The 12,554-nt window shown below is 45.9% G+C and overlaps 1 long non-coding RNA gene across 5 annotated transcripts; it reads right to left on the bottom strand.

Annotated features, from left to right (window-relative positions):
• Window positions 1–289: 289 nt before the first annotated feature.
• Window positions 290–11,144, bottom strand: LOC106029182 (uncharacterized). Of its 5 annotated transcripts, none has more exons than XR_010051599.1 (5): window positions 10,770–11,144; window positions 7,434–10,518; window positions 5,532–5,653; window positions 5,072–5,171; window positions 290–4,059 (listed from the first exon to the last, which is right to left on the bottom strand). It is a non-coding gene; the product is annotated as an uncharacterized LOC106029182 (long non-coding RNA). The 5 variants fall into 5 exon arrangements; XR_010051598.1 differs by lacking the exon at window positions 10,770–11,144 and having other exon boundaries at window positions 290–3,654; window positions 3,866–4,059; window positions 7,434–10,708; XR_010051601.1 differs by lacking the exon at window positions 10,770–11,144 and having other exon boundaries at window positions 7,434–7,563; window positions 7,738–10,705.
• Between the last annotated feature and the right edge of the window lie 1,410 nt (window positions 11,145–12,554).

The following is a 12,554-nucleotide window of genomic DNA, read 5'->3' as shown; positions in this document are numbered from 1 at the left end:
GACTGAAATTTCTGAAAACAAGAGCCAAAATAAACATTTCCTCTTATATTTTGCCCCAGCAGTGAAAAGTGGCTAAAATTAAAGAACATTCTCCAGCCAGGTGTGGCAGTGCACCTCTGTAATCCCAACTCTTGGGAGGCTGAAGCAGGAAGATTGTACAAATTAGAGGCCATCCTGGGCTAATAGTGAGGCCCTATGGGAGTGTTTACATTCATGGATCTCTGAATCCCTCCCCACCCAAAAAAAGAAAAGTAAAAAAGAAAGGACATTCTCTTATTTCAGCCACTGAAATTTTTCTAGTGTTTGCTTTATTGAGCCTATGTGCTCGTATTTTTGCCAACATTCTTCCATGTTTTTTTTTCTGTTAGTACCTTCTTTTTTTTAAATTTTAAAGAGAAAAAAAGCAAAACAGAAAAAGGGTAGAAATAATACAGAATTTCAAAAAAAATAAACTTTAAGAAATCACTAGTTGATAAATTACATACTGTCCTCTTAGAAATAGTTGTTCAATTTACAAAAGTAAAGCATACAAAGTGGACATTCAGACAGTGAGACTGCAAACAGTTCTGCTCAACGATCCAACAAAAACTTAATCATATAGTTATCAATCCTACACACTTAAACATACATGCAGTTATATCCTTTAGAGCACTTTCTTTTCCTCTCTTTTTTTATAATAGCAATAACACATTTTGGGTTTTAATACTCCTACAGCTCTTATTACTTTTTACACTAGAGACACAAAGTGATATTTATAAACATGATTTTTATTTATTTCACTTATGAACATTCTTCCATGTTTTGAAAAGAGTATCTGTAGTTTGAACTTCAGAGATCCATGTATATCAGTTAGGTCATTAGCTAATCTTACCTGTATCTTTCATAATTTTTTGGCTTGATTTTTCTATTGATTTTGAAAGATAGGGATTAAAAATCTTCCTGTGGTATATAAAATTTTGGCTTAATAAGGCTGTTTAATTAAAAGCATCCCCATGGTGATGGTGGATATGTCAGTTTTCTCTTATAATTCTATGCATTTTTGTTTCACAAAATACAAGGCCACACTGGGCAAGGTGGTACCTTAGAATTCCACTTAGAATTCCAGCTACTGGAGAGCAGAGGCCTAAAGCAGGAGGATCACAAGTTAAAGGCCAACCTGGGCAATTTAGTGAGACCTTGTCTCAAAAATAAATAAGGAAGCTGGGTGTCAACTGTCATCCCAGCGCTCAGGAGGCTGAGACAGGAGAATTACTGCAAGTTTGAGAGCAGCCTGGGCAACAAAGTAAGCTTAAGGCCAGCCTAAACTGCATAGTGAGACCCTGTCTCAAAAAAAAAGACAAAAAATTTAAAAATAAGTAAGTACATAAAAGTCTCAGCTGCTTGGTAAGCATGAGGTCAAATTCAATTCCTGGTATCAAATATAATAAAATAAATAAAAATATCAGGATGTAGCTCAATGTTAACAGCAGCCCTGGTTTAATCCCCCGTTTTGCCAAAACAAACAAACGAACAAGAAAAGGTCGCGTTATAGAATACTTCCAAGGGCTGGGGATTTAGCTCAGCGGCATAAGTGCCTGCCTTGCAAGCATGTGGCTGTGAGTTTGATCCCTGGTACCGGTAAAAAAAAAAAGAGAGAGAGAATGCTTGCAAATTTACTGTATTTCATGGTGAATTGTGCATTGCTAATATCACAGAGAACCATCTATCTCTGTGGTAATGTCTGTGTCCTGGCTGTCTGAGGTTACTACAGTTACTCTGGTTTTCTGCTAGTTAGTGTTTACAGTGTATATTCTCCTGTTCTTTTATTTTCATACTTCCTGAATCCTTTTGGTGTAGACATTTAACTTGTAAACAACATATGGGTGATTTTATCACTCTGGAAATATTTTTATTTTCTACCTGGGTCGGGGACAGGCTGAGTTGAGAGCAACTGAGGTAAAAAAGCACCTGAGTGCTCTGTGTCTGGCTTCTCTCTGGGGCCGGGGTCTGAGCATCTCTGGGGGTGGGAGGCGGCAACAGTGCAGTGCAGCAGACTCTGTGATTTTCTCCTGTCTTGTTTTTGGTTTTCTTTGTCTTTTTCATTTTTATCGGTACCAGGGATCGAACTCACGACCGCACACTTGCAAGGCAGGTGCTTATGCCACTGAGCTAAATCCCCAGCCCTCCTGTCTGGTTTTTGAAATCCAATGTTGTTCTCAGTGTTTTGTTTTGTTTCCGTTGTTTTGCTTCATTCAGTGTTCTGTTTTGGTTTTATTCTGTTTGGTTTCGTTTGACAGACAATTGTTCCATCATAACGGGTTACACTATGGTGGCCATTGTTGTTCTCCTACTCTGCTTTGAAATTCTGCACCAGTTTTGCTGCTTTGTTTTGATTGGCTTTATTCTGTTTTATTTTTGTTGGGTTTTATTATTATTATCTTTAAAAAATTTTTTAAAAAAGTATAAACCCACCAAAAACTAATCTGTGTGTCAGTTTGGAGTGTTTGGGGTTTTTGTCATTATTGTTGTTGGTTGGTTGGCTTGGGTTGGTTTGGTTTTCTGAGACAAGGCTTCACTGTGTAGGCCAGGCTGGCCTTGAGCTTGTCGCAGCCCTCTTGCCTCAGTCTCCCAAGTACTGGAATTACAAGCGTGGACCACTACACCCAGCCCACATATGGCTATTGAACATTTGAAATATGGCCAGTGCAACTGAGGAACTGAAGTGTCTGTTTGTTCATTTGTGTTTGTTTTGGTTTGGTTTTTTGAGATAGGTTCTCACTGCGTAGTTCAGGCTTTCCCTGAACTGTGTAGCCCAGACTGGCTTTGAACTCACAGCAATCCTTCTGCCTCAGCCTCCCGAGGGCTGGGATTACAGCTGTGAACCACCATACCCGGCTTGAAGTATTAAATATATATATATATATATATATATATATATATATTTTTTTTTTTTTTTTTTGTCTTTTTCATTTTTATCGATACCGGGGATCGAACTCACGACCACCTGCTTGCAAGGCAGGTGCTTATGCCGCTGAGCTAAATCCCCAGCCCCGTGTTAAATATATTGAATGTAAACACCCCCATAGGGCTCACGGCTCCCACACTGGACAGCATGTTGTCTAAGTTAAAATGTCATCTTTGCTGGTTGGTATCTACTCCTACTGCTGTCTTCCTCGCAGATGACACAGAATTCTTAACACTAACTCCTTCGTGCCTCTCCGAGACCTGGGACAGTTAGTATCTTATGATTCTCTCTGTATATTTTAAGTTCTTGAAGATATAGTTGTTATCATTGTGCCACCTCCCTCTCACTCCGTCCATTCTGTCACTGGGCGGTCTCCCGGTATGCTGTGAGTACCGGGCTCTTCCTCCAAGCCTCTGTCTGGAGTGTTGTCTCCTCATGGAACAACAGTACAGGTGGCTCCTTCTCAGTGTCCAGATCATGCTCGGATAAGTCCTCTTCTTCATAACAGGGCCACACAGTGCTCTGTTCCAGGAGCCCCATTTTTGCCTCCACAGAGAGCCCCCGTGTTCCAGAGTGGGCCCCACTGGTGGGCAGCCACGTGGACCCTGTCACCTCGCCAGTGACTGGTGCTGGCCCTGAGCCTGTGGTGCTCTGGGAGGCTGGGTGTGAGCGGAAGTTTGCAGGGGGAATTCTGGGAACTTTCCTGGTCCCTGGGAAGAGATGGGGACATGAGGCAGGAGGCTTGTCACACACAGACGCCCTGAAAAGCAAAGCGCTGTCACCTGCCTGAGGACAAGGCTGAAGGTTTCAGGACAAAGGGATGGAAGACGCCTGTCCTGGGAAGTGGACCTGGAGCCCCTGGGTCCTAGAGCTTTCCTGTCCTTATGCCTGCCCTGCGGTACACAGCTTTCCCATCCCCACCTTCCAGCAGAGGAGGCCCAGACGGAAGAGAAGACGCTCCTGGAGGTTCCATTGCTTGGTGGAGCTGGGGTCAGAGTCAACACCTTTCTGCTTCTTCCTGCCTGGCTTCTGTCTGATGCTTCCGTTTGGAAGCCCACATCCTGGCTGTCTTGTCCCGGATGTGGCCAGCTGCAGGGCACTCCACGGGGGGCAGTCTGCACTAGGAATGAATGAATGAATGGGTGGCTGAAGATGACTGAGAACCCGACTGTTTCCTGTTGGTGGCTGTGGCACTCATCCTTGAGGAGAGCGGAGCCTCCCTCAGGCTGTGCGGAGAGGGCCTTCGGGAGCGCCCCTTTCTGGATCCCTGTGGTCTCCTTCCCTGAGGTCCCCGGGGAGCTCTCCAGAGCATGGAACTGTTCTTGGGGCTGCCCGCCTCTTGCTAGGTGCTGGCACAGCTGGTTACCCTCTTTCTCCCCCTGTTTTCTCTCCTCCACCTCCCCTCCTTCTTCCCTGCACAAGGAAGGAAAGGAGTTGGCCCCTCTTCCTTCTTGGCAACCTGGGTACTCATTTGGAGCCCCGAGGCTGGGCCCAGTGGGCGGCCGAGTGGCTGTGGTTCCTCACACAGCCTGCCGTGGCTGTCCACACGGCTGCCTTTGAGGAGAGGCCAGGCCTCAAGGAGAACCGCTCATCGCTCTAATTGGCCTCTCCCGGGAGGCGGAGGCTCTGGCTCACACTCGTCGTTACCCTGGTGGCCACTTTGCCCCGTCCAGGGGCACAGCATGCTTCCTGGGAGCTGGCTCTGTGGCCAACAAAGCAGGAGTCCGCCCCTGTTCTACAGATGGGGACGTGGGAACCGCGGGGCAGTCTGGGTCCCTACCCAGGGCTACAAGGAGGCTGGGCTGCGTCACTAGAACAAACCACCAGCAAGGCCTGTGCCAAAGCTCTCCTCTCCGCTCTGCTGGCAACCAGAAGGAGTTACCATGGGAAAGGGACTTCCCCTTTCCCAAATGCCAGGCACAGGACTCTGGCTGCTCACGGAGATATCCCTGTGAGAAGTGTCACACACCTGGACATCCTGCCCAGATGGCACAAGGCAAGCATGGGAGTCAGGGTGCTTTGCCCAGCAGGCCACCTGGTCATGAGGTCCCGCTGTGACCTCAGTTTACTCTTGCTGGAAAGTGGGAAGAGGCCAGGCAGTTGTTCCCCGGAGGGGCTCACACATACCTTTCATCGCCAGCCTTGGAGACATCTCAGGGCAGGAACAGGCTGGATTCCTGGTTGGTCCTAGTCCTCCATCTGTGGCTGCCATCACTTCTCTGGACCCCTAAAGATCACGAACTTGGTGCATATTATGGTCTTTCTCCCCCTCCCCCCCTTTTTTTTCCTCCACCCCTTTTTTGAGAAAGGGTCTTGCTATGTGGTTCAGGCTGGTCTTGAACTCACTATGTAGCCCAGACTGGCCTCAGCTCATGATCCTCCTGCCTCACCTCCTAAGTGCTGGGATTATAGTTGTGGGCTACCACACCCAACACAAAGGATTTTAACAGATTAGAAACAGGACACCCAAAAGCTGGCCTTACACCACGTTAGACCATCACCATAACCATACAGTAATTTATACTAGGACAAGAACCTTTCATTCCCATCTTTTTATTGTTAGGAAAAGGGCAAAATGTTCTCTTACTGATTCCTGCTGAGAGGGGGCATCATATTGGGGTTCAGGAAGGTTGACGGGATGATGGTTGATGCCCACGCAGAAGCTGGTGCCAGGTGTTTCAGCCAGGACAACTGGTGAACACTTGCATCCTAGATTGGAGAAACAAAGAGACAAGGTGCTATGAGGAGGCAGGTCACTATCATACTTAAGGACCCAGGAGAGGCAGAAGGAAAGGTGCCCTTGATCCAAATGTATCATTCCATCAGGGCCACGGTAAGGAAGAATCTGAAAAACAAGCATGGAGTTAAGAGGGGTGGAGTTACAAGAGGTAATTATTTCTCCATCTGAAAGGATAAAAAATAAAAGTATAGGTAGGACTTGTCCTTGGTCCAGGAGTTGAGCTGGAAATAAGAAGCATGAGAAATATAAGGCCTGATGACTGAATCATGTTTGGGAGATTATAGAATAGGGGTGGGAGGGCCTTGGCTATGTCACTATAAGGGAGCTAAGAGCCTAAACCCAGAGGGATCTCTTGTTTAACTAAACAGCTGTGGGCGGAGAGAACTAAGATAGTTATAGTGAAAATTTTAACTAATAGAATGTAAGGGATCAGGAACCAAATAGGATAACAAAACATGATCTAGCCTGAAAATTGTGGCTGTGGGGCCCTGGTGAGATGGAGATGGGAGACAGGAGATAAGATGACCACTCAGGTGGAGATGTTTAGAGTCAGGGGAGTTAGGGTTAGGAGGGCACCGCTTAGCTTGAGTGATGTGGAACCAGGATGGCAGTCCAGCAACCCTGATCACCATTGAAGTTCCGAGGAAGACCAGGTAAGGGGCTGCTCCATTTTAGTTGTAGTCCTAGTGAGAGATCTGAGGAATAAAGGCTGGACCATTATCTGCCTGAATACTCTGAGGTAGACCAAACCTTGGGATGATTTCCTGTAACAGAAGTTTAGTAACTACATCAGCAGTCTGCCTGGTTGTGGAAAAAGCTTTTATCTATACTGAGAAAGTACAAACAAAGGTGAGAAGATATTTGAGACTTTTGTGGACGGGCATGTGTGTAAAACCTACCTGCCAGTCCTGGCCAGGGGTGTGTCCAGGAAATTGATGAGTAGGAAAGGAAGGGGTGCTATGTGTCTCTGAGAAGAGGTTCTACTATAGAGATGACAGGTGTAAGCTGTTGAGACCTGAGAATGTCTGGGTCAGTCTACATAAACACAAAGGAATCCTAACAGTCAGGATGTAGGGGGGATCGTAAAAAAGGCATCTTTAAGATCTATGACTGTAAAGTGAGTGGTGGAGGGAGGGATATGAGAGAACATAGTATAAGGGTTTGGCACCATTGGGTGAATCAGGGTAACAGCATCACTGATTACCCTAAGGTCTTGCATTAGATTATAGGACCCATCAGGCTTGAGTACCAGGAGAATGGGAGTATGATAGGGTGAATGGGTAGGTTTAAGAAAACCATTGTCGGAAGGCTGGGGATTTAGCTCAGCTGTGTAAATGCCTGCCTGGCAAGCGTGAGGTTGTAAGTTCAATCCCTGGTCCCAAAAAATAAAAAAGAAATCCATTGTCTAAAAAACACTTGATTATAGATTTAAGTCCCCGTAAATGTTTGGGAGCTAAAGGATATTGGGAAACACAAGGAAAAATTGAAGGATCCTTGAGATGAATTAAAATAGGCGTGGCATGGATAGCACAGGTGGGGTTGGAGGTATCAAACTATGGAATTGACAAAGGAAGAAGGGAGGGGACAGGATGGCTCTGGAACCTGCATGGAATGGGCCCTGTCTGCAGGGGCTGTGTAGGTTGGCTGTCGATATCTACTACAGAGACTGAGGACTTAATAGAGTGGCCTGAAAACTCAGGAAGAACACTGAATATGGCCTTGTGTCTACAAGTACAGAGAATGTCTTACCTGAGACCTCCAGTGAAACTTGGGGCTCTGAGGACACCTTAATGGGGGCTATGGACCCTGAGCCCCATCAGTCTTCAGCAGCAGGTCCAAGTAGATCAGCCAGTGATGAATGCAGTGGTGATGAGATCCCCTAGGAGGGCAAGGAGTTAGAGGATGGTTTACCCGCTCTCTGGAGACTAGGACAGTTGCTCTTCCAATGGCCCTTGATATTGCAGAGGAGGCACTCTCTTGTCCAGTGTCCTTTTTGTTGCTCTTGGAGTATGGTCCAGGAGGGATTGGGCAGTTCTACCTTGTCTCAGTTTACCTGTCTCAGAGCTCCAAATGTGACTGCTAAAAGATCAGGTTGTTGTTTTTCCTTTGGATTTTTATCTCTGTTGTTGAAAACATAAAAAAAATATTTAAGCCTTTTGTCATGGGATCTGGCCCACAGCAGGAAGTATCTGTCTCCTCCACAGTCACAAGACATCTGGTCCTTTGTGCTGGCTACTTTGAGGCCCTTGCCCTGTCTGACTGCCTATCATATTTTTAACTGACTTAGATGCCTGTAACATTTTTCCTCTGAAGAAGTAACCCAAACTGCCATGAGGGATAATGGGCAGAGACCGATCTGACTTCTTCAGGCTGAAGGAGGTTGAAGTTGTTGAATGGCAGTCAGGGATACTCTGCAGAGCTTTTAACTAGCGGCCCTCAGTAGACAGCAGGCATTTTCATCTTGGGTAGGTGCACAGCTTTAAGTCCAAAGGAGACAAAGGCAAAAATCAATTAAGTTTGCAGGAGTCAAATAATAGAATCAAGAGGGTATTTATAATTTTAGTAATGGTTTCCCATAAGGAGGATAAGGATAAGGTCCAGGGAATTTTAGAAACTGACATGTCATTCATTTTTCACACACACATTTCGGTTTTACAGTTATATAAGTACCTCCTGTGCTGTTAGAATGTGTACTGTCATTTGATTTTGGAGGATGGCCTGTTTTATTAATTTTACCTTTTTTTATTTAGGAGAGAGATCAGCTGTGGTGTCATTTAAGGCCATTTGAGTATAGTTAATTATGGCCCCAAAATGCATCATATAACCTTTTTCTGGAAAAGATCTGGTGGATCTCAGTAAAAGGAATGTAATAGGAATTTATAATTATCTCTTACTTTTAGTTGTTGAACATCCAGAAGAAAAGATGGATAATAGTACAGTGTAGTAAATTTAGTAAGCTTAACACAGTACATTAAATGGAACTACTATTTTCTATTAACCATGGGTGTTTTAACATTTGAACACTGAAAGAATTTGTGACATTGTTTGTACTGCTCAATATTTAAGCATGTCTAAGTATAACATATACATTACATAAATTTTTGTTTAAAAATTATTATTTGACTGATGACCTCATGTTGGTTTGACTTGGATTTCCTGGCTGGAGCACAAGAAAAAGGCAGGCGTCTGGATCTGAAAGAAAACACTTGTCATCATAAACAATCCCAATTTTATATTTGAAGGCGTGACTATACCACAGATCAGCAACAATGAATTGTCTTAGTCATATGAACTTTAGTTGAGGTGTCTCCCATAGGCTACGGAGATTATTGGGGCCTCCAATTAATGAATAAGAGCTGGTTAAAGTTACCAGGGGGCCACTTTCTTGTTTATCAGGTGGAGTCCTGTCTAATGTCTCCTCACTCCAAGAGATTTTGTTTAACCAGTTTTAGCATCATTATGACCAGCTGGCAACCTAGGTAGAAGCATGTTTTTTAAATCTATAACCCAAATAAACTTGGATTAAATGATCTGAAAATGTAAAAGAAGAGAAAAAAAGATTGTTGAGCTCAAATAAAAAGGATCAGCTGTTTACAGAACAGACATATGGACAAACATGGACAGATGATCTGTACAGTATAAACAGACTGAAGAAACAGACAACAGATATGTAGACTGATAAACATCTTACAAAATCAGAGTGCACTCAAATATATTTGACCAATTTGAACTATGATAAGTAGACTAGTGTGAATATTTTTGTAAGTTAAGTAATAGAGATCTCTTGAAATAAGAATAGCAGAAAAGGAACCTAATTTATGGTTACTCTGAGATAGGTGAGTAAGGGAAAAAAAGAACATGAATATGATCTAGTCCCTGGGACCAGCCTGTTCCTGAAGCAAGAATAGGGACTGAGGCTGAGAAGGCTGTGGAATGGGAGGTGTAGATGGCCACCGAGCAGCCAACTGCCCAGCAAGCATCTGTGGGCAATTACTGGGTGACTGGCCACCGTGTAACAGGAAAGCACAAGACGGCAACTGACTACCATGAGACCCACAGCTAGAGGGCTGCTGCTGGTCCCATGATGAGGGACAGCAAGATGGTGGTGCACTCTCATGTGGCAGAGGGCCACAAGACGGTGGCTGTCCTCCATGGGAGCTGCAGCAAGATGGCTGCTGAGAACCATGTGGCCTGCTAGGTGACTGAAACACACAAGACCAAGTATGGTAAGCCAGCATGGAAAATGGTGACACAGGAGTAAGGGACAAAGAAGAGCTGTCTAATGAAATAGATTGCTCAAGTGGAAGGGATTGAGAAATCTGCAACTGGGGAGGGAAACTAAGGGAAGAGTTAAAGGCCACTGGGAGTGAGAAATGGGGAGAGGACAGTGCAGGGGGCACAGAAACCTCTGGCTGAGAAGGCTGTGGGATTTGGTCTTAGAGATACAGGGAAGGAGCTGTAAAGACAAGACCCGCCTCATCTGAGGGGTCTGGTGGGGAAGAGTGGAGAGTTTTTGGTATGGTAGAGTGAGCCAGATGGATTTGGGCCTTCACACAAGACAGAGTGAGAGGAGGACGCGTCCTCAAAGTGAAAAGGCCTAAAGATGAAGGGTTCTGCCAACTTGCCACCATTGTGACAAAAACATAAATTAAAGATCAGCTTTTTGGTTTTCACAGCCTTCTTGAGGCCAAGAGCACCAAAGCACCTCAAAGATGTGTTTTTCGAGGGACAGGAAGTGGTCCCCATAACCGAATTATAAATGAGCTGAGAGAACAACTTTACCTCAGGACTGTAGCTCTCCCTCAAGGAACGTGGAAGCTGTCCTGGATCACGCCTTAAAAAGAATTCATCACTGTTTTGAAAGTGTGACACGGAAAGTCCCAACACCCGTTCTCCTCAGCAGTCACCAAGAAGTACAGGACCGGGTCCCAGGGAACAAAAACATCAGTTTTGCCTCTGGCTGTGAGGCCTAAGGAGCATGAAAAGTGCTATTTCTGTCCAGGGATGGGCAGGGATGGGTTTTCTGATGCAAGCTTGTGAATTTTAGGAACGGAAACAGAAAACCCCAGACGGAAAGCAGCTTACCTGTGATGAGTGAGGAAGGTCCTGTTGCATGTGGATTAGTGGCAGCAAGTAAACAGCCCCCCGAGGAAAAAACAGGTGGTTCTTAGGCAGGGGAGCCCCAACTGGGAGGGGCCCCAGGAGCCACTCACTCTGCCATCCAAGTCACGGCACCATTGTGAAAGAATTTTCTGGTGCAATAGAGAAGTAAAAGTACAAAATGCACAGGTTTACTGAGTTGAGGACGTGGAAAGGAGCACCAACCCATGGGCTGTCTCCTTCCACCAGATAGAGAGGCAGAGGGTTGTATGACCTTTGATTGAAGTGGCACATGAGGCAGATATTGATGACATGTGAGGAACCAGTTGGAATTCTCTGTGCATGCAAACAGGCAGGGGAACTGCACTTAAGGCTGAGGAAGAAGCAGGAAGTGGTAGGCGGTCCTGCTTTGGCCTTCTACCACGTTACACCACCGCCATAACCGCACAGGAATTTATAGTAGGGCAAGAACCTTTCAGTCTCCACCAGGCAGAACTTCTGTTTTTATTAATCCTTTGGGGAATTAATAAAATTAATTTTGAAATTTGCAATTTAAAAGAATAGATTTTGGGGCTGGGGATTTAGCTCAGTGGCATAAGTGCCTGCTTTGCAAGCAGGCAGTCGTGAGTTCGATCCCTGGTACCGATAAAAAAGAAAAAGACAAAAAAAAAATTAAAAAGAAAAAAAGAATAGATTTTACGGGACCGGGGATATAGTTCTGTGGCTTAAGTGTCTGGCTAGCAAGTGCAAGGTTCTGAGTTGATTTCTGTACCCACTGTTTCCCACCCCCAAATAAAGGAAGAATGGATTCTAGTTCATCTTCTGGTCAGGTTTCTCTGAAGTCAGATTCCTCCTGTGTCTCCCATGGTTCTGGCCTGCAGGGGTCTTCATGTGGCCATCCTGGAGCTTGACCATTTTGTTTTGTTTTATTTTTTATTTTTATTTTTTTTTTTTTTGTTTGAGACGACGTCTTGATATGTACCCAGGCTGGCCTCAAACTCACAGCAATCTTCCTGCCTCAGCCTCCTGAGTGCTGGGATTACAAGTAGACTTAGCCCTTCCTGCTGTTATGTTGTCCCTCTGCTACTTGGATGGGGAGACCAGGCTGGGTGTCTCCAGGTCCCTGCCAGCCTCAGCCAGAGCTGGGCTCCCCCCAACCTTCCAAAGGATGCCTGATTCCAGAGGAACCCCTCAACTGCTCCCCTTGGCCCTCTAAGAGCCATCTGGGCTTCCCAGAGAGAGAGGCAGAAGTCAGGCCAGGTCCTTCTACAGCCCACTGGAGGCCCAGGCATGTAAGTGCTGGTCAGAGCCCGTGGTCTGGCCTCGTCATCACCGGAAGCCCTCGTAGCAGTGACATCCAGCTGCACAGTTGCTTGGCGGGGGCCACAGCCCTGTGATGAGATGCAGTTGGCACTGGAGTGTGGGACAGGGGACGGGCTGGCAGGAGACCAGAGCGGCCTTCTGCTGCAGGCTCCAGCCTTCCGCTGGTGCCACGTAAGAGGATTAGGGCTCAGGACGGCGGACAAGGGGCTTTTATTCTCGGGGCCGTGTTCTCATTAGGCTGCAAAACCCCAGAGAGGGGAATGAGAGGGAGAGAGGGACCTCCAGGCCCTCATCCTCCAAGCTCCGTGCTTTGGGGAGCACAGGAAGCCCTGAACCCCCTAGTGATGGTGGGGGGCATCCAGCCCCTCCCAGATCTGCCTGAAGCTGGAGTCCAGAGCCCGGGGACAACCATACCACACAGAGCTGTGTCAACACAATGGCTTACTG

Source organism: Cavia porcellus, unplaced genomic scaffold (assembly GCF_034190915.1).
Source record: "Cavia porcellus strain 051 isolate PalLab524CR breed Dunkin Hartley unplaced genomic scaffold, mCavPor4.1 scaffold_14, whole genome shotgun sequence".
NCBI classification, from domain to species: domain Eukaryota; kingdom Metazoa; phylum Chordata; class Mammalia; order Rodentia; family Caviidae; genus Cavia; species Cavia porcellus.
This window is presented reverse-complemented; position numbering and strand designations above follow the sequence as displayed.